This window comes from Mus musculus, chromosome 7 (genome assembly GCF_000001635.26).
Source record: "Mus musculus strain C57BL/6J chromosome 7, GRCm38.p6 C57BL/6J".
Taxonomy (NCBI): Eukaryota; Metazoa; Chordata; class Mammalia; order Rodentia; family Muridae; genus Mus; species Mus musculus.
This window is the reverse complement of record NC_000073.6, coordinates 136,351,170-136,371,166: the sequence shown is the minus strand read 5'-3', so window position 1 is coordinate 136,371,166 and position 19,997 is coordinate 136,351,170. Positions and strand designations below refer to the sequence as shown.

The 19,997-nt window shown below is 43.6% G+C and overlaps 1 long non-coding RNA gene across 1 annotated transcript; it reads right to left on the bottom strand.

The window, feature by feature from the left end:
• Positions 1-14,441: 14,441 nt before the first annotated feature.
• Gm36849 (predicted gene, 36849) lies at positions 14,442-17,803 on the bottom strand. Its single transcript, NR_169138.1, has 3 exons — positions 17,425-17,803; positions 16,652-16,746; positions 14,442-15,102 (listed from the first exon to the last, which is right to left on the bottom strand). It is a non-coding gene; the product is annotated as a predicted gene, 36849 (long non-coding RNA).
• Positions 17,804-19,997: the final 2,194 nt, after the last annotated feature.

Sequence of the window (19,997 nt, the reverse complement as noted above, 5' to 3'; positions counted from 1 at the left end):
CTTCAGGTAGAATGTTTTTTTTTTACTCTTTGTTTATTATCTGAAACTAACTTCAACTTTCTCCTCCTCTTTCTTCTCCTCTTCTCTGCCTCTCAAGTGCCCCAGGCTACCCATGAACTCCTGATCATCCTGCCTCTATCTCCCAAGTATTGCGTTTTTCCTTTATCTTTTTTCTCTTCATTCTTTCTGCTTCTAAATAATAGTCATTTAAATACAAAATCAAAAACATGATAGTGTTTCCTTCTCATAACTTTGAACTACTTAAGGCTGTCCTCAGTCTCTGGACTTGTTTTCTGCAACAGAGCCCTCTTCTCTCCCTCGGCCTTTCTCATGGTAAGTAACTTCCCAGTCTGTCTGACTTTGCTGGTGTTCTGTGGTTTTCCTACAGTGTATTACTGATTTTTGTTCTAGTAAATTCTCAAACCACCTTTTCAATTTGAGGACTTCTTTGTGCCTTCAGTTGAAGTGGTTGTTAGCTATTATTCTCATCAGATAATGATTCTCTGCTGTAGCCCTTATCTCTGCTTTTGGAATTTCAAATAACACTGATGTTTAGTGATTCCAGAAGAGTCTGGGAATGTCTTCTCCACTGCTTTTGGCCCCTTGCTGTAACCCATGCTTTCTTAAAGCTGTTTGTGGGATGTTCTCATTCTGCCTTCTGGGCTTACTTCTGTTGGCACGTTCAACAGAGTGTGCTTCCAAGTGGGCTCCTCCACAGCTTCCATTCTGATTTACATCTTTGAAAGTCCCTGCTGGTCCTATTTCACCAAGGCTGCTTTGACCTAATGTTTCTTTGTGTCCCAATTCCTTGCCTTTTAAAATAGGTGCATCTTTAAAGTAGGTAAAGGACTGAGCTATAACTCTGGGGTCTAGCATTTTCTCTAGAATCTTTTTCTCCTCTGTAGATTTTAGAAATGCTCCTGTTTTCACTTGCTTTGGAGCAAGTGCCTTCTCTGGTGACTGTGCCGTGTTTGCTCAATACCCAGCCACTGCTGGCTCCTGGGTTTGCTGTATTTCTAGTCTGCAGAGAGGTGAGGCCCTAAGCCCCTTTCTACTCCCAACCTGACTTAGCTGGTCTGCTCTCACCATATGGCTCCTCTGTGCCATGTTAACCTAAAATCCCATCACCAAGAGTGTGCTAGAGAAACTGTGGTCTCTGTGACTATTGTCACTATGGGTGGGCTTGGGCGTGAGGGTGTCTCCATTGTCTCATTCTCTCTAGAAAGCAGCTCCTGGTGAAGAGCAAACATCCATGGCCTAAGTGTCACCTTTCAGATATGGGAACCTCCAGCAGTGGTTCTAAGGGAGGCTTGTGGGTCCCACAGAACATGGGGAGAGTGGTCACTGGCTTCTGCAGTAGCTCCTTCCAGTGTCACATGGAATTTCTGTCTGTTGTCCTGTCTGAGAGTCCAGAGGGCTTGGGCCTTATGATTGTGTTCCTGTAGTGTTTGCTGTTATTGCTTCCTCTCTCGATTTATCTGCCACCCTAGTGTGTTTAAGATGAGAAGTGACAGGCTATACCAAAATATCAAAGTTCTCTTTCCCTATCAGCATGCCCTCTGCCCCTCTTTCTGTCAGTACCGGGGAATGAATAGAAGGGCTCTCATAGTCCAGAGCATGTACTGTACTACTGAGCTACATCCCCAGCCAGTAAAAAATTTCTCTTGATATTTGGTCGTACAGAATTTAAACTTGCAATCTTTTAAAAATATTTATTTATTTATTTATTTATTTATCAATCAATCAATTGATTGTGATTTTCTGCATAAGTGTATGCATACCACATTTCTATAGATACCTAAGGAGGTGAGATGGTGCCAGATCCCCTGGAACTGGAGTAATATGTGTTTGTAAGTCACCTTAAGGATGCTGGGAACTGAACTTGGGTCCTCTGCAAGAGCAGTATCTATTCTTCGCCACTGAGCCATCTTTCCAATCTCCTAAGCTGACAATTTTAGGCCTCAGCCTCCCAAATACTGAAAACATGATTTCTAACAATTACAGATTATTTGGTTATAAAACAACCCTTCCTTATTTGTGGTTTGATTTAGTTATTTATCCCTTCCAATTACAAATAATGGTAAATCTATTAAACAGAATTTACAATGCTATCTGCAGCCTACGATAGATTCCTGTGATGATCTGTATATGCTAGGCCCAGGGAGTGGCATTATTAGAAAGTGTGGCCCTGTTGAAGTAGGTGTGTCACTGTGGATGTGGGTTTTAAGACCTTCATCCTAGCTGCCTGGAAGCCAGTCTTCCACTAGCAGCCTTCAGATGCAGATGTAGAACTCTAAGCTCCACCTGCACCATGCACCTGCCTGGACACTGCCATGCTCCCGCCTTGATAATAATGGACTAAACCTCTGAACCTGTAAACCAGCCCCAATTAAATGGTGTCCTTCTAGGAGTTGCCTTGGTCATGGTGTCTGTTCACATCAGTAAAACCCTAACGAAGACAATTCCCCAGAATAGAAGGATCTGGGTCAAAAGTCTAAGTGAAGCTACTATGATATATTAATGGTTATTAGTTTTTTTCAATAATTATTAGTTTTCCACTCACCTGTTGTGGATGTGGTGCAGATGTGGAACTGGTTGGAGGGGTCTGGTCATAGGTTTGGTCATATGATGTGTTCCTGTAGTGTTTGTTGTTATTGCTTCCTCTCTCAATTTAAATGTGGATATAGGTTTGGAGATATAGATACAAATGTGGAGATGGGTTTGAATATGAATCTCAGAAACAGGGGTGTGGGTAGAGCAGGGGTGTTACTGGAGAGTGGAGCATGTAAAGGTGATGAGCAATTAGGAAGGGATGGTATAGATCTGCCTCCTCTCCTTCCTCCTTCTCTTCCTCTGGCCCTTCCTCCATTCTTCTCTCCTTTCTTCTTTCCCTCATTCTTTCATTCCTCTACCTACTTCTCTCTTTTTCTCCACTTTGTTCTTTCAATGCCTTGCTGTATAGACTTTGGCCTTGAACTCTCAATTCTCCTGCCTTAGCCTTCTGAATGCTGGTTAGACATCTAGGACTAGAACAATGTATGATCATTAAAAAACACTGAGATGATACAGAAAAATATAAATAAAATTAAAAACAGTATTCTTAAATTTCTTTTGACATATATATCTCCATGGTCAATGGCATGATATGTACTTATTTTACATTAATGTGATAAATACAATATTGAATGTAATTGCTTTTTTAAATTTTATCTTCCCCCTCAACATGTGGTCATCCTTTTTTTTTCATTAAAATGGACCGTCTAGAGACTGCCATATCTAGGGATCCACCCCATAATCAGCTTCCAAACGCTGACACCATTGCACTTACACTCGCAAGATTTTGCTGAAAGGACCCAGATATAGCTGTCTCTTGTGAGACCAGGCCAGGGCCTAGCAAACACATAAGTGGATGCTTACAGTCAGCTAGTGGATGGCTCACAGGGCCCCCAATGGAGGAGCTAGAGAAAGTATCCAAGGAGCTAAAGAGATCTGCAACCCTGTAGGTGCAACAACATTATGAACTAACCAGTATCCCGGAGCTCTTGACTCTAGCTACATATGTATCAAAAGATGGCCTAGTCGGCCATCACTGGAAAGAGAGGCCCATTGGACACACAAACTTTATATGCCCCAGTACAGGGGAACACCAGGGCCAAAAAATGGGAATGGGTGGGTAGGGAAGTGGGGGGGAGGGTATGGGGAACTTTTGGGATAGCATTGGAAATGTAATTGAGGAAAATACGTAATAAAAAAAATGTCTCTGCAAACCAATCTCCTGTGTTTATTATTTGTCCATGTTTCAATGTCTTTATCCTAATTTAATCAACCTTACCCCTGTGTAAGTCACATTCAGTCTTAAGACTGAAAATCAGCACAGTGATTATTTGAGGTCCTGTGGAAGTCCTCTGTCACCTGTCCTCACTCCCCTGTATAGCTACATTCCTGTGTCAGACCAAACTGATGTCTACAGGGCTGAGCGTGGAAAGGATCCTGACTGGGGAAGCCTACAACTATTTATTGGCTGACAGGAGACAAGTTGTACACACGGACAGAGTGACTCTGCAAGCTCCAAAAGCCACATCTTGAGAATGTTTCCCTCAGAGAAAAGGGCGTTCATGAAAGGGTTTCTGGAAAATACAGGGTATCTGTAAGTATAGGTCTGTAGAAAGGAGGCAGGACAAACATGGAGACTCAGAGAATCAGCTCCACGAGAGACAGGTTTGCTCAGCAGGAGGACAGAGGACAGGAACATGAGTGACCAGAAAGCATCTGCTCTACACAGGAATAGTCAATTTCCCAGGGTGCCTTGTTGATTACAGGCTACAGGGAGGCAGGAAGTATTGTGAACTCTATGGAACCCTGAGGCCAAATCAACCCTTCCTCCCTCAAGTTGCTTTTGTCAGTGTGTGTATGTGTGTATGTGTGTGTGTGTGTGTGTGTGTGTGTGTATGTGTGTATCATATTGTTGAGAAAGTAACTATGACATGGAGTGATGAACAATGTCAGAGAAGCTATGAGAGCCAGGGGTAGGAGGTCACCTATGCCATGAGAGCAAAGGACAGTGGAAAAGAAAGTAATATGGGAAGATTAGAATTCTGCCTAAGACACGTGACATTGAGCCTGGCTAGCAATGCTGAGGTCTGGTTAATTCCATAAGTCCAGCCTTCATAAGAACAACCCAGGCTGCAGACATGTGATTCTCAAAGCCTTGCATTGCAGTGGTGAGAGGAAAGAGTGAGGAGGACGAAGTCTGCCCTCGGGGACTCATGGGAATACCAGAATGAGATCTGGGGCACTGGAGTGGAGAGCACACATTGAATCGATGCAGAGTGGGACACAGAGCTGATAGAGATCTCAACAAATCAAAGAACACAATCCAGACAGGTGTGGGCTGAAAAGAGGATAGAGATGGAGATGTGAGGGTACAAAGCCCCAGAGTGGGACCCCACACCCCAGCCAGAGCCCTCCATATCTCAGCACTGCAGCAAGATATCAGCTTGCATGGGTCATGGTAGGGTCTGGGAACACCTGTGCTGCTCAGGCCCAGGGACTCCAGGCAGCTGGTTCAATGACATCATCTAAGCCCTTTAAGCCTCGACAGGAACCCACACAGATTGCAGCAATGTTGGTACCATTGTGTGGGTCCCTCATCAGTCTCAGGGTTAGAGTAGCTCTCCTCCTTTGAGAGCATGCATGCCTATCAGAGCAAAGTCTGGAACCAGAAGGAACTGCACGCAAAAAAGCCAGCTGGCATCTGACAGCAGGTGCCACCCTGGGGTGGGTGGCAGATGGAAGGCAGAGCCCAGGTGTCCCATTGTGCCTTCCTGATGAAGGCCTCAGACATGGATACAAAGGAATTCAAATTAGTAGTAGAGGAAAAAATCACTAGGGACTAGCAGGTGCCCAGTGTTCCAGTGAGCAGCCCAGTGTCACTCGGAGGCTCCTCAGGGCAGAGGCGCCATGCATTGACTGCTTTTGCATTCCAGTGAATGGTCTCAGTATCACACACCACAGCCAAGAATGGATGCAAGCTGTAAATCAAAAGCATAAAATATATGAATGGAGAGAAAATGCATTCTGGCTGTAAGAAGAGACATCTGTTGGGCTCCATATAATATAATTAACAACTGGAACCAAGTGGAAGCAGAGGATTGCCCTGAGCCCCCTGGGAAGAAGCCTGTTTATTGTGATGACCTCATGAGGCCCAGGAAGAAATTGACAGGGTCATCTGAGACCACCACGAGGGAAAGGCTTATGTTGGGAGAAGGGATGCTCCCTGTTTAAAAACGTGTGCATGCCACTCAGAAACAAGGAGGGGCTGGGCCAGCTCGTACAGTGATAGCATTCTGCTCCCTGATGCTTTTAGTGATGGATCATCAATGGCTGTGTTACCTCTTCTTTTCCAGGAAAATACACCTGGGATGTCCATGCTCACTGGTCCACTCCCCAAAGGCCCTCCAGTCTGTGATAAATTACCACGAGTTCTTTCCTTCTGTCAAGTCAGGCCGCACATGACACCGAGAGACAGGGGTAACTTCCAGCTGCCTCTTCTTTTGGTTGGGATGAAGAAACAGCTTGAGAAGCTGTGACGATGGCAAAGGTCCCCACTGATGATGCACGCTGTACAAGCTATGCTACGGTCCCAGTCCTGAGCACACCATGGCGCAGTGCAATAGCCATTTTCCTTGGAGGGAACAGACTCAGATGGCCTTTGATTGTCTCTTACTGAAGATTAACTGAGAATCAAAGGACTGGACTACACACTTAATGCTAGGAGGCCCATGTGGGGTTTGAGGCAATTCAGAGCAAGAGGCTTAGACCATTACGTTTGCGGCAGTGAGCTCCTGGGAAATGAACCAAACATGCAAACAAGTTTAATTAATATTTTTCTTTCAGTGTGTCTTGGATGAATGTACCTATCTGTAGGAAGGAACGTTCACTGTGAATTGTCTTCCAATCTCTGACTTTTTCCAACTGCCATCAAACATCCAGATGACAATGCTGGGCAATCCAAGTGCCAGGGTTTCTGGAGTGTGCCTGTCTGCTCATCTTTAGATGGCTTGAGCTTCTTTTGCTGAGCTCTGAAAGACTTGCAGTCCTTTCTTCTCAGGAGTTTGAGGCAGAGTGACCTTGAATGCTCTCTCTCTCTCTCTCTCTCTCTCTCTCTCTCTCTCTCTCTCTCTCTCTCTCACACACACACACACACACACACACACACACACACACACACACACACAAACACACACAACTAATATTCAAGTATAGGAAACCTGTACAAGTCCCAGCATTGCTGTAACTGTAGCCTGCGGTAACCATAGCACGTGTGTGGTATTAGAAGGCCATACTTAACTGACCACACTGAGTGTCTGCCTGAGCCACAGCAGCGTAGTCCCTTGAATGTCTGCAGTGCCTGCATGTCCCTTGTACCAACACAATTTGTCCACACCTAAGGTTTCAAGCAGCAATGATCAATGACATTGGTTAGCTAACTTGCTCCTTTGGCTTCGGCAGCCTTTTTTCCCCTTGCCACCTCAAAGATCTTCACTTCTCAAACTTTGGTCTGTACATCCTGGTAACAGATCATATATGAGTCTGGTGTGCCACACTGTGTCTCTTTCTCTGCAAATGTCTTTATTCTTGGTAGTAGTCGCCCATAAAGGCCCAATTCTCCTGCTTCCACCTCTGGTATCTATACCTACTTGGAGGTAACTCCCTAGGTAAGTGATTCATCTCCAGCATGACATCTTAACCCTCTTCCATACTTTGCTCTTCTGAGTGAGTGGATCACCCACATTCATCCTCCGACTTAGGAGACCTAGAGTCATCCTTTGTTTCTATCCCTCAGTGATTGGCCATGCTCACCCTCCATTTCCCGACATTCTGTGAAAGTCTCTTCCCAGACTGCAGCTGCCAATAGCCCTGTGTCTGCCGGGCATCTGCTCCACTTTCTGGTTGTTCCCCCCTTTCACCCACTTACCTTCTAAAAGTTCAATCTCTCCTTCCTCAACAGCTTTCCGGGGTCTAGATGACACGAAGTTCTGGCACAAAATATAAATCTGTTTTCTGATGCTATAATAGTATCAGGTGCTAGACAGTTCACCAAGAATGGGTGGTTATTGCTACAACAGAGTGCCTGAGGCTAGGTGAGTCAAGGAGAATGGATAGCTATTTGGTTCATGGTTCTGGAAGTTCAGAAACCCAAGGGCATGTCATTAGCATGTGAAGAGTTTCATGAAGATAGGAAATTTACCCTATTTTCATAGCATTTTCATCCCTTTGGGGGCAAACCAACTAAGCATTCTTCCTAGTAAAGTTAGTATCCATTCTCAAAGACATGGACCCTGTAGCACAACACTTGTCCTCCCAACATTGCCCCACTGGACTGGGATTTGAAACATGTAAGAACTTTGAGATGCACGGTCAGATAGATGCACACATCATAGCATTTTTTTGAAATCCTGTAATGACACCTTACTACAAGCTAGAGCCTGTAATTGGCTCTTCTCCATGTCCTGATGTCCTTTCAAGGCACCAGGATCTTGGTCCTTTTCTTCAGCCTCCTTTTTTGCCACAGGCTGCTTCCACAGAATGGCTTCTATTTTTCCCAAGCTGCACTGCTTTCCACACTGTCTCACAGACCTGTGCTGTCTGGACCACATACCCTACCACCCAACGAACTCCAAGTGGTCATGTCATATCTTGATGTCACCCCAATGCCATTTCTCGCTGGAAATATATACTGTTCAGTGAATGCCTCAGGCCTCCATCTCCTGAATTGGATCATGCATGTTTCTTTTATTTCTTGTTTCCTCAGAAAAAAAAATAGTGCTTTATCCATCCAGGACAGCAAGATGCACATCAAGTCTTGCCAAGTAGGAAGCATCAATAGATATCCATTGTATGAGCCAGTGGAAACTCTGTGTCTTTCAATATGGATCCTTTCTGTACCTCGCTTATTCCTGGGCATGTCTCACTTCTTTAGTCTTCTCCCCTGAAATCCACATCAGTTTGCCAATTACTTTCTCTGAATTCTCATTACTAAAATTACCATTGACTGGGTCTCAGCCCCGAAGTGTTCCTTTCAAAGACCTGTTTACCTGGGCAATGGCACCACCATCTCTTCCCAGGTCAAATAGCAATCATTCCCAGTGGCCTTTCTTCTAGTTTTTCTCTTGACTTTTCAAATCATCACGGACTCTGAAGAACTGCTGCTATGAGGTCCTCCAGGTGCACGAAAGAGACCAGCTATGTGTTGAGCTCCTTCTCAGCCATCCACCGAGAAGCAAAATTCCCCATCAAAGGAGAAAACAGCCTAGAAAGATCTTTACGATAGATGCTCTGAATACAATAAAGAGATGGGACAACATGGTAAACACTCTTAACTGTCTTGAAAATGTTCATACTCTTTCTCTTTTTTTCTCATAAAATAATCTGACTCGACGGAAAACATGTCCTCCAAAATCAAAACAAACCAAGAAGTAGGTTGGAACCCAGACTTGTCTTCCCTGGCACACGCCTTGAAAGGTGATCTGGAGACCTAATTCTAGTGGGTGAGATAGAGAGAGGACTGTCTGAGGGGCACTGACTCTTCAGGTGCCTCCTAGCTCTTCAGCTCTTCCATCAAGCTTTCTGAAATGTGAACAGGAGGCATAAGCAGCCTGTGATTGCCATACATATCCAACGGAATGGAAGTTCTAATAAGGGTGATGGAAAAGGGACGATCTGAATTGCACGTGCTGAGCACTCTCTGAAACCAGTTTCTGTCTTTCCTGCTTTATGAGGAAAACTCTACCTGGCAATCTCATAAAGCCCCTTTCTGCCATGGGCCCTGTCATGTCCTGCAGTGCTGGGAATGGTGCTGCAGACCCATCTTTCCATTATTCTCTTCTCCACGTAAGCAACACACTACTGTGCAGCCCAGCGGTACTGTGAAATCCATGCCTGGTCTGCTGCTCCACATTCAGTACCCATAACAGTCGCTGGCTCATTGCACCAACTCCTATGGAGTCTGTTTGCCCTTGTTTGAGTGACATCTTTTGAGTGTGGCATTGAAAGCTCTTTTAGCTCTGATCAGAGCCCAGCAATTCAGCATGCTCTCCAGCATCCCGAATATTTTGGATCCTTTACATGATTTCCCTCTCCCGCCATTTTTTTTTCCTTTTGAAGAGCTAACACTCACACTTACTGTCTCAAAGAAGGAATACGGACTGTCTCAACAGATGGAGTGTTCTGGTGTTTATTGGTAATATCTGGTCCAGGGCATGAAATGAACCCTTCATAAATGCTGACCACCTACAGCTGTTGTTATCTTTCCTTTGGGTCCATTCTCTGGAAAGTATTTAGGTCTTTCTGAGTTCGTGTTTCTATAACCCCTGGTTTATAGACATGCATCCTCATACATCTTAATGAATGTTGATAAAGGTACATTGCCCACCCACTGATGGTAAGTCCCACATCAAGAATGTTCTAAAACATCATGGGACTCAATAAGTTTGGCTAAGAAGAAACCTACATTTGAAAATGCTGAGTACCAGTAAATGGGAAATGTTGGCGTCAGAGATGGACTCAACTCATGCTCTGGTCATTGTCCAATCACCAGGATTTACAACTTGTTAAAGAATGACAATGACCAAGGTCTTTCAATTGAAGAAGTTGACATGAAAATCTCCATCTTTGTTTCATCTTCCAGTAAGGTCATGATGGGGGTGGTTTCCCTCTTGGTGAACTCAATAATTTTTAATATTACAGAGAATTTACTTTTGTTTTCCCAGTGCTACCAATTCTTTATTTGGTTAAAATCCTTTTAGAGCAGTCTCGGTGCATATGATACAAAAGAAGGCACAGAATCCATACAAGCCATTGTTCCTATCATTTCTATCAACTGATATGAGTACCTCTCAGCCAACAGAAATGCAGCTAATGGAATTCAGGGTGGGGGTGACTTGAGGAATGAAGCCACCTGACAGAGCAGCCTTCCCTGGCCTGTGGGCACCATGGAGACTCACACGGCCATCTTGAGCCAACATTGCATCCCCGCTGCCGGCACCAGTTAGAACAGCTCATTCTTGTCTCCCAATGAGTTCTGACTGAACGCCATCAACCATATGACAGGGTCTAACAAATATCAGCACTCTGCCAGGTTCAATAAACACCCTTTTCAGGGTAATGGTCTTTAATGAGGACACCAGCCATCAGCTAGGTTGGGAACACACTGTAATTATTACTGGGCAAAGATGTCTGGAAGGAGACCTGTAAGAATAAGGATCAGGACAATGCGGGGGGGAGGGAAGCTCATAAAGAAAAAACACCCGAGCTCTAAACTTTGTGCTGGCACTAGGAAAAATATAATAACTCAAGTTTTAGGGATCATTTCCAAAACAATGTCAACAATTTATCTAGGGACCTACGGGTTAAATAGTCACTTATGTAATCTGTGCCAAATTTTATACATCTATAATTAAGTCAATGAGAGAATTGGTAACTTGCTTGATGGAGCACTTGGCTAAATTGGATCTATTACATGGAGAGAGGAGCACCTTCCATCAAAATAATCCTTTAGGGTCTGCCGGGAATGTCATGGATGTTTCCATCATAGCAGCTGAGACAGCCTTTGCCCCCAAGGAGCTCAATATATTATGGCTGTGTTTGTGTATGGCTCATCTTCCCAATTAAAAGACCGAAAGGTTAGACATCACCTTAGATACAGCTCAGGAGCACGGAGGAGGGGGGCTGGCTGCTTCACATTGGGATGGGGAGGTAGACTTGGCTCATTGAAGGAGGTGTATTGTATTGCATTTATTCACAGAAGACTAATTTGTTGATTGCATGCACTGTTCAGGTGCTGAAGTGGCCCCAGGGTGGCAGGAGTGACTGAGACCCAACCCTGTCCACTTGATGACAAAGTCAAGTGAGGGAGACTTAATAGGTCTAGAGGAGAGGGAGGATTTTGACAGGTAAGAGAAGGCAAGGGAAGAGCGCTCTATAAATTGACAGAGTACAAGTGACTGAGATGGTGATTTGCAAGGAGGAAAGAGTCACTATGGGGAAAGGGAGCTGTTGTCACTGAATGCCTAGTGTGTATCCCAAACAAAGTGACCAGGGCTCTGCAAATTTTGTACTAAGAAGAACTCACAGCAACTAGAAAGTGTTTTTTTTTATTATTATAATTTAATGGATGCAGAGATAATGGCTGTGATACTTAACAAATCTCCTAGATGCATGTGTCATGTCAGGAGCAGTACAGTCCACCTGCAAGTCTTTCTGGTAGGGTTTCTACCTGGGTCGTGGCTACTTCTCCAATCTGTCTATAATATGGGTTGTAGACAGAGAGAAAGAACAATCAGTTGGGAGCCATTAGAAACAGGACTAAATAAGGCCACCAATACCTGAAAAAAAAATCTACTCAGATAAGTGACATGTTTTGTAGAAAGAATGATCAGACCAGTCTGTAGCTTGAGGTTGAAGAATGGAATGAGGAAGGTTGGAGGGGTCAGCTGGGAAGATGGATGCTAAGTGTTTCTGTTGGTCCCAAGTATGTACTAGAATGGCTAGGGAAGCGAGATGGGATGCCTAGGGATTCAGGCATGACAAGGAGACTAGGGAAGGCATCTCATGTAGGTGCTGGCTCTCTTCCAGGGTCCTATCAGCAAACTGTTTAAGTCAATTGGTGCCCCAGGGAGACAAGTACTCTTTTTCCCCACTTGTCTTCAAATAGGTTAATAGGCTGTTTTCAATCCCAGCCCAAATATATAGGCAACAGTAAATTAAAACTAGAAAACAAAAACAGGTTTTAGCCGTGTACAGGATGACTCCAACAGAGGAGGAAGTGGAAAGCCTGGGTAATTGTTAAAACCGTTGAAATGACAAGTAACACTTGCTATAAAAGTTTCCAAGGAGGACCCCCCTGCGGGGCCTATGGTCAGCATGGCTTTTGCAAACTGGCAACAGATTTTTGGAAAGACACATGGCTACCCTAGGTGAAGCGGATGGCCCAGACTTCCTCTGTTTCTGGAACTGTGATCCTCAAATCAAACAACTGTTTCTGAATTTGACATCATCCCTCAGATGGCAAGAGTTTTCTGGGTCTCCTTCCAGCACAGTGTGCACTCAGGAGAAGGTAGCACTTCTAGTACTACTCAAAGAGACCTGTAATTAGAAAATCCTACCTGCTATAGACAAACATACTCCAAACTCAAACAGAATGCACAGACAAGCCCTTCTTTGGTACTTTGTTATCAAGTAAGCATCAGAGATCTAACAACTAAGTAGATCCTGGTTTTAGACTGTACAACTTGGCCTTGCAAGATTTGCTCCCCAACCTCGCCTCTTTCTTCCCCAGGAACGGTCATAATGCAATGCTTAGGGCATGGGTTGATTAGTTTTATCTTGGTATTTTTAAAGATGCAGATATTTTAAATCAGGGTACATGCTAGCAGCAGAGTCTTATGGAGACAGATAAGCACAAAGGTGGATGCTGGCAATCCCAGCACTTAGGAGACTAAGGCTAGAAGATTGCCAGTTCCAGGAGAGTCATTGTGGTCCAGTGAGCCATAAAGCCATTATGAAGAAACCAGAGTACTAGGGAGATATATAGTGATATCTTGTGTTCAATACATAAATAAACATAATTACTACATAATAATAGTAGGCAGTGATTTGAATACTCTTTATGAAAGAGGTGGATACTTACATAGAGTAGTTATAGGCTGAAACATGTATGTCAACTAAATCAACTAAGGACACCCAGGGCAAAGGCATTAAGGAATCTCTCTCTTATCCACATGACAACTGAACATTGAAATCAGCATATTTTTTGGGAATATAGATTATTTTTTTTCTGAAAGAGGCACTCTGACTTTTAAAAGAATCATAGCCTGGCAGTTCATAAAGTTCTTGGTTCCCCCAAGCTCACCAATGACAAAAGGAATCTATAGCTTAGCCACAAAACAGCAACTATTTCTTATCAGGTAATATATTGGTTTTTCTCCTTTTATTTTTTGGATTCTGTAAGTGATTTTAATTGTAGCAACAGTGAGAAATTAATTTTCTTTCAGCCTTCCAGAAGAAGTACTCTGTTCGTTCTCATAATCATTTACAATTACATATTTGTGATTATTATTATTATTATTTTAGTACATTAGAAAGTAAAATAAGTTCCTGGTCCCCAAATGAATTGGTTAACGTAACAGTAAGAGTAACAGTAAGTACATTGTTTAGCTCTAAGCTGCTAGATTGTCAGATAGTAAAGGAACATTTTAATAATTTAAGGGAAAATATATTTAATTATCAAGATATTTGAAACAGTTCAACACATAAATCATGTGGAGTGATTCTTTTGGAAGCAGACAGCCAACCCTAAACATCCAGGAACAATTAACAAGTGGTGGTTCTTGTAAATTACTCCCAGAAGTTTCAAAAAAATCTTTCGTTTTAGTCATTGTGGTCCAGTGAACCATAAAGCCATTATGAAGGAACCGGAATACTAGGGAGGAAATTGAAACACAGCAGTAATTAACAGTAGGAATGTGTCAAAATAAAAATGAATCAGGAAGAGGATGGCCATCGCGTGCTCAGCATAGGAGAGAAACATTTACATATCCTCACAAACCAAGTCGAAGAATCACAGACACGCAGCACACACAGGTTCAGCTCGTCATCCGCAGCCTTGACAGGGAGAGGAAGGCAGTGTTTTTTAAAGTGTGTAGGAAAGCGTCATCAAATGCTTACTTTTCACTTAAACAAAACTAGTCCATTTTTTCCCTAACATACTTTAATTAGCGTTAATGTACATTTCTATTTGTTTTAGGATTGAATTAACAACCTCCATTTTAGATCTCTGCCTCTCACTTCTGTATGCTTAATGCCAATGAAGAATAATTGAGAAAACCCCAGAAAAGGAGCCCCCATTGCAAACACAGATTTCCCTGTGGGTTCCCGAATACTTCACAGCAAATGTTAAAGATTTATTGCACATGAACATCAAACATGGTTTTACTACAATTCTCATTTGGATCAAATTGACACATTTTACACTCATTTTAGCCTAATGAGATTCTTTCTCTACACATTCTATTCCAAGTGACCCTGTACATGAAATCTGTGACATGGAGCAAACCCATTGATAGAATAAAGTCCTACTCTTACTGGTTTCTTAATTTACAAAAGAGAATAAAAAAGTTAAGCAAAATCATCAGCCTTCCACAAATGAACATTTTAATCGACGCTCAGCAGAGGATCCAGATGCCGTGTGTGTGCGTCCTGTTATATATGAGGTTTAAACACAGCATTGGCAGCTATATTCACCTCTGCTAAGATTATAATCTGAATATTCAATGGTTCAGGCGTATTTCATAATTCAAACTGAGGGACTTAGTAATGACAAAGCTACAATCTGAACAGGCTTAGGAAATTAGATTTGCGGTTCATTTTTAAGTCTTTGCTAACAGGCTGCCAGGATTCAATATTTACTCTTGTGCACAATTGCTTATTCTCAAAGTCAGTCTCTGAAAATGTTCTTGCTGCTTAATCCTGATGACGGTGCGTGAGATGACGGAGAGCTGTACTCAACAGCTGCCATGCCTTCCGAGAAGCGCAGTAGGTGACCTTGAAGTGAGGTGAAAGGAAACCAGAAAATGTTAATTAAAATTATTAGCGCTGTTTGAGGTGCTTATCTTGTTTACTGCTAAGGTGTTGCTCCCTTCTGCATAATTAAGGGTAATTTTCCTTACTTTCAAGTCCGTAATTTTAAATATCACAAAGTTTTATCTTCCAGATGAAGTAATTCATTATTGGTCTGTGCATAACTGCTTGATGTTTTAATCAATATATGTGACTTCCACGACTCTGTTCTAATTTATCTGGAAGATATATATATATATATATATATATATATATCGTGGTGGATTGTGAGTGACACATGAATTAAAATCTTTCTTTTTTAAAAAAAAAGCTTTTGTTGGGATTTCAACATTGCTCTGGGTTTTTGATGTGGGGACAGAAATTGTATTGATCTGCCCGCTCATATTTCCTTGTGTGTAAGACTCTGCAGGCCAGCAATACTGGCATGAGAAAGTTCTCTGAAGTCTCTTCTATTTGGAAACAAAATACTCCTGTCACTTAATCCAAACAAAAACAAAGTATATTTTCAAAAACTGTCAAATAAACAAAGAAATGAGACTTTTATGCTATCAAGTAGTCCTATTGTAAGCGGTCCATTCTGATGGTTATTGGTAAGATAGACCACATCACAGCTTTAAAAAAAAAAAAAAACAACTGCCATATTAACCTTACCTATCAGACGTTTGAATGCTTAGCTATAATTGTGGACCCTTCAGATTAGATTTCCTATAAAACCATCCGTTTTTGAGAAGTTTTTCTCTTTCGAAAGTAGAGACAAGTCTTGGCTGGAATTGCTTTTGCCTTGTTTACATACATAGATTGTAATTTTTTTCCTCTTAAGCAACCTGATAAAAGACTATAAAAGCTATTCTTTTTTTGTTTTTGTTTTTGTTTTTGTTTTTGTTTTTGTTTTTGTTTTTTTGTTTTTTTTGTTTTTTTTTGTTTTTTGCAAAACCTCAGTGATTATGTTAAGGCATCCTAGGATATATGATTTAAATTATAGCTCAACAGTGCCCGGCATCAATATCAAAGCGCCTCTTCAATCTGTTTCTTGGTTTTAGTTCAGTGCTGACTGGCTGGAGGCCTGGCTGCTTGCAAACCAAGGCAAGCAAGAACCATGAAGCAACAACTGTACAGGGTACTGCCTGTGTTCCTGAGACCGTCATTTACTTTGATTTAGAATAGCCTGACACCCAAATTAAGAAAATGGAATATTCTAGAACAGGTTAGAGCTTAACTTGCCCCAGTTCTTTAGGGAAAGAAACTTGCCCAAAGAAGACTCCTGGAGGAAAAAGTAGATCGCTATGGAGTTCGTTACAGCTGCTCCCTGAAGGATACTGAGCTGCCTCTCGAGAGTTGACAACTTCCCAGAGAATTTCCTCAACTGCCCAAGATTGAGACCCCACTCAAATGCTGCTTTCTCTCACATTCAGTAATTGGGAGGCTCTGCAACCTCCACAGAGGGAACTCTTCCAAGCCTCTAATGAAAAAAGTGACAGGGGCCTAATAAAGGATGTTTGAGAGACCTACTCACCCACTGACAAATCCAGCGATGGGGCTGCTCGGCTTGGGCACAAAGCACCCTCAGGTGGCCTTGCTTGTCTCCTTGAAGGTGCCAGTCCCCACTTGCTGCCAAAATCAGCCAGGATGGTTCCTTAGTCAAACCCCATCTTCTGTCTTTCAAATGTCCCTCAGACCTCACCATGCCAATTTAAAATCTCTCCTCTGCTTTCTCTGTGCTCTTGGTGAATGCAAACACTTGCATCGGCCTCTTTCCTGATTCTCTTCACACTCCTGACCCATCACACTGCCCCTGCAGCCCCTCTTACCTGTATTCTTCTAGCTGCTCACACAGTCAGCCTATACCACTGCCCCCTATGCCTGTTCCACAAGACATACCCTGGTCATCTGTTTACAGAGGGGCCTTCCCAACTCCCTAGCACCTCAGCCTTCTAATGTGCTTAGTTCCCCATCACCCAGTCTTCATGCTAAAGGGAGACAGAGCCATCCTCTTTCTTTCCTTAGTAGTCTCTAGGCATTCCCCTGGGCAAGCCTGGGATATTCTCTTTCTCTCTCTCTCTCTCTCTCTCTCTCTCTCTCTCCTCCTAACACTAGGAAGGAACACTTGACTTTCTAGAACCCACATGAGCACTCTGCATGTGTGAGGTGTGTGTTGCAGTTTGTGCCAGCCAAGGAGACTTGAGCCTGGGTGACTCCAGCTGCCCTTTCTCAAACCAATCTCTTTCCCTCCTATCAAGGCCCTGTTCCTCATCTGCCCAGTAGATCTTATGATGGAGTATGGCTCACTCTCATCTTCTCAGAAGCATCTGGAAAAGCTGAGTGCCTTCTGTGAAGACACTGCTTGTGGCTTTGCTCAACCATGGCATTGTTAGCTTGGTTACCCTGGTCACTATCCAATGGATGGGTGAGCTCCACACAGTATTACCCTACAGCAGGACAAAGACGGGAGTTCTACAAAGACACAGTGCCCCCATACTGTATACAGAATAGAAAAAGGTCATTCTGACAGGCCATGGTCAAAGGGGCTCTGAGCAGAACCCTTTGCGATGGGTGGGGACAGTATGGCCTTCCTACACTAGTGCCCCTAACCCCAGGGTTTCCTTGATTCCATGGGCTGATGCCCATCAACCACCAACGAGGCCTTTCTCACACCATGTCGTTGTGTGAGCCTGTCTGTGGAATGTCTCTCCTTATTTAGAGATTTCCCTTTGTGATGAAGGGGACCACGGATCTCTCAGCTCTGCACATTCTCATCAACTCTGTTCACCATGAGAGAGGCTCTTCTCTATCCCTCATTCAGTGACAGCTGTTGGCCACTCGATGGTACACATCACTGGGGACCTTCCTGCTCCCACTCTCAACCCTTTCCCACTGCCAAGTACCACTCTTGGGACAATACTGATTGTGAAGAAACATTCAGGAAAACTACTCATTATATTTCATAAACAAATGGACACTCTAGTTTCAGGCTGGAGAGTCTTGAAGATTCTAGCTGCCATGACCAATAATAAAAAAATAGTCCCAAGAAATCTGAGACTTAGAGGGGGAAAATGAGTCCCCTCAAGAGTGGAGGAGGCAGGATTCCCATCTCATAGATCAGCAGCCAAGCTGGGAGAGGTGCGCTGGCTTATTCTCAAGGACCCCCTGCTGGGCCTTAGAGCCATAGCTTTGCGACTGTCTCTTAACCCAGTGCAAATACTGTGTTGTCAATGCAGGAACTCTCAGATGTTACCCAAGGAAATGTGTTTAGGAAGAAACAAAGACCACTTTGACCTGGGGCAGTTTTTTTTCTGCCTTTTAAGCCTTCTTTGGATTGTCCACCCATTGCTGAGATGGCAAGGATTCCTGGGTAGCTTACTACCGGATTCATTATCTTATGGGTTCACTGTTAATGGTCCCAGTGGAAGCCAGAAAGATTGGAGAATGGCTATGGATGGAGGATGAAGTTTTAGAGAGAGACAATAATGACCCAGACCTCAAACCATTAAAAACATTTGTGAGAAGGTACACTTGAAGACCTTGTTCTCTTTCATTCCACTTTTCCCACTTCCATCCTCATAGCACTGTCACCCACAGTCTCAAAAGTCTCGGGAAACCAGAGGAACAAAAACTTCATTCTCCTACAAGAATGCTGGCTTCCTCAAATACACAGTGATAAGCTCTATCAGAGGGGAGTTCCGAGGGTGACTGTGTGTGGCTCCTCAGAGGCGCCTTTGAGTGTGTGAAAGATGAGGCATTTGGAAGGAGACTAAAGAAGAGAACTTGGCTGCCTCAACTGGAGAGATTCTTGGCTGTGGTCAGAGGCAGCCTCCTTCCTCTCCAGATGGAAGGCAGGATTGGGATTTACCCAGGAGGGTTGGGACTTACCCAGGACTGTAGGCTGAGGCACCCTGATTCCTGCCCTTAATCAAACATAGTCTTTTTCTAAGAAGTTCCTTCCAAACTAGGACTTTAGACAATCCATGTTCCATGGCATCCAAGACACATACCCAGTGTTGACTCCTTTGCCTATCAGGGGACTCTTCAGCCTGTGTGCCAATCCACACTCTCAGATGGAGTGTCCAGTAGACAACCAACTCTCAAACAGAAGTTCTGCCTTCACTTGTACAAACTTCTTCATCTCCTTCCCCTCTGGAAGCCAGAGTTAGCTCTTTATTGAGCTGCTCAGCTCTGAGATCTGGGTGCACCTTAAGCCTTGCATACTGGCTGGTTTTGTGTGTCAACATGACTCAGGCTGGAATTATCACAGAGAAAGGAGCTTCAGTTGAGGAAGTGCCTACATGACATCCAGCTGTAAGGCATTTTCTCAATTAGTGATCAAGAGGGGAGGGCCCATTGTAGGTGATGCCATCCCTGGGCTGGTAGTCTTGAGTTCTATAAGAAAGCAAGCTGAGCAAGCCAGGGCAAACAAACCAGTAAGTAACATCTCTCCATGGCCTCTGTATCAGCTCCTGCTTCTTGCCCTGTGTGAGTTCCAGTCCTGACTTCCTTTGGTGATGAACTGCAATGTGAATGTGTAAGCTGAAGAAACCCTTTCCTCCCCAACTTGCTTCTTGGCCATGATGTTTGTGTAGGAATAGAGACCCTGACTAAGACACCTTGCCTCATATTGATCAATAGTTCATGCTCACTTGCTTACTCTAGCCTCTGTACCATCAACCTGATGTTGGATACCCATTTGAGAGACTTCAAAAGTCTCTGTTGTGTACTGTTTCCTTCCACACTAACCCCTTGTTGTCACCGTGGGTAGAACAATCTGTCCCAGTACACTTTACATCCTTGGAAGTCTTGCCTACCCTCCTCCTTCAGTCCTCTGCAGGCTACAGGATCCCATTCCTGCTCATCCCTGCACTAGGCTG